Source organism: Malurus melanocephalus, unplaced genomic scaffold (genome assembly GCF_030028575.1).
Source record: "Malurus melanocephalus ecotype Western Australia unplaced genomic scaffold, MMel_1.1 scaffold_340, whole genome shotgun sequence".
Lineage (NCBI taxonomy): Eukaryota > Metazoa > Chordata > Aves > Passeriformes > Maluridae > Malurus > Malurus melanocephalus.
The window spans coordinates 594332-596645 of NW_026623572.1; the positions used below are offsets into that span (position 1 = coordinate 594332).

Below are 2314 nucleotides of genomic sequence, written 5' to 3' on the forward strand. Positions count from 1 at the left end.
CTGGGTGTTCACAGCCCCTGGCACAATGGGGCACTGTGGTAAAAGCAGCCTTTCAGCGCATGTAAATGAGATAAATAGTGATAGGCTGTAATTAATGCGCCGCTGAGCCTCCCCTGCYCATTCCCAGAGCTCCTGGAACAGCCAGGGAGCCCCGGGAARGGGCGGCTGCGGTCCCACCGAACGYGTTGCAAACGCGGYGTTATCTTTCAAGGTGTGGAGAAATTACACAACTCCACTTTCACCCCTCTGCTCTCAACTCTCTGCAGGGAAACACCCCCTGCCTCGGGGTTTGTGTCCTAGAAAGGCACCTGCAAGGATGAGGATCCAGAGGGTGCTGAGGATTTAACCCCAAGAGAACTGTGAGAAGTGCCCGGAAAACTGGGTGTGGTGGAAAACTAGGAATGTTTCATGGCGCTGTCAGTCTTTGCTCTCTGCTCTGATCTGTCCAAAATGTTTATCTGATGATATTAACATTATCAGGATAATGTTGGATCAGGAACACCTTGGAATGAGGTTCCTTTCCAGGTCTGATGCTGGGCTCACCTGGCAGAGTTCACCTCCCAGAGCACAAAATCCTCACTCTCAGCTGCCTAAAAGGATCTTTACCTTTTTTCCCCCCATCAAGATCATCCTGCTGGCACAACATGAAATTGGAGTCATTCCTGGCTGAACCTTGAAGGAATCTGAGCTGGATCTGAGTCTGTACCCATCCAAAAGGATTTGCCACMTTTCCTCCCCGGAGACTCTAAGGATCATCCCCTCAACAGCCCAGAGTGCAGTGACACCCCATTGTCACCTCCGTCCTAAACAAAGCCAGGCCAAAACCCTGCAGCTGCATTTGGGATACTCCACAGTTTTAAGCCTCGCTCAATGGGCAGTTTTTATTCCTATTCCCACCTCTTCCATCTGGGTTTTTAGCCCATGTTTAGGTAACACAACTACTCAGCMATTGAGCAAATCCAGCGAGCAACAATGGGATAGGAAGATCTCAAGAAAACCTTTTCTGGAAGCAGTGATGGGAAACTCTTTTCCTTTGTCTGGGATTGCACAATGTCCTCAGGACAAGCAGGGAGAATTCTTAAATGAGAGACAAGGAGAATATTTATGTTGTGACTCTCTGGCTGTGTCCGTGGTGAGAAGTGTCCTCTGTTTTACTGAAGGGYTCCACTTCCCCAWCTCCTTTAGTTCCTTGCTCCAACTKCTCCTTCYCTCCCATTTTYCTGCCTCCCAGGTGCTTTTCCCCCAMTATTTTCTGTTTTACACACTCACAACCATCTGCCCTTTTCAATTTKTTTAGGCCCCAGCTCCTCTCCTGTTTCACCCAAAAGCTCCCAAAGCTTTTGGTCTGTGATTCCTCCCTGAAGGCACAACACAAACCCAGTCCCAAACCATCATTCCCGTTTTCAAGATCCCTGAGTTATTTCTGGCAATCAGAACAGAAATTAAGCAGCTTTCCAGGGACAAAGAGAATCCCTCTTTATCTCTAACCCAAGAAACATTGGATTATCAGAACCAAAACCAGCGAGCAAAAAGCAAATAACATCATTAACCTGGCAGGTGTTGCTGGTCTCCTTTTCTTGCAYCATGCTGGACCCTGAAAATCTCCTGCAGAGGTTTTTGGCACTAAGAACAGGCTCGAGCTGYGCTCCTGGAGCCTTTTATCCACCCCAGCTCCACATTTCACAACCCCCATTGCACCAGTTTGCTGTGGGATTACAGTGGGATGTGCAATGCTTAAAATCAAGAGGAAATGAGGGGTGATGGTTCTGCACCCCCAGCAATCACTCCCTCYTCTGCCCTGACCATCCCTAGGCTGGGATTTGCCAAACGCAGCCAGAATCTGACTCCAGAACCCACTTAGTAAAAAAATCCCAAATCAAACAACCCAAAATTGTGGCCAATGCCAGAACAAGCAAAAYCTGTTGAAACACCAGCCACCACGGAAATGTTGACTATAAAAAACCAGAACGGTGGTCTGAGTGGGAAGCTGCTTTTTCCTGCACCTGTAAATGTTCACAACGAGACTATGAGACCCCCAGAAACACCGGAAAAATCCCAAATCCCTTTGTCTTTCCCCATTTCGGACAAGCACCGTGTCTGAGGTGAGGAATGGATTCTTCTGCTCTCCCAGGATCCCGAGGTGCTGCCCCAATCCTGCCCTTCCCAACCCTGCCGGCACCGCGGGACTTTGGGAGAAGCGAAAAGCCGCAATTTTTTTATTCCTCCGGATCAGCACGTTTCAGGAGCACCGAGGAAACAGTTGCGCTAATCCACTTAAATCAATCCAGTTTGACTGATTCCTTGGAGGTTTCTC

The 2314-nt window shown here is 48.8% G+C and overlaps 1 protein-coding gene across 1 annotated transcript in view; it reads right to left on the reverse strand.

The window, feature by feature from the left end:
* Positions 1-2314, reverse strand: part of FOXN4 (forkhead box N4) — a 14280-nt gene that overhangs the window by 8385 nt on the left and 3581 nt on the right. The window lies entirely within an intron of this gene.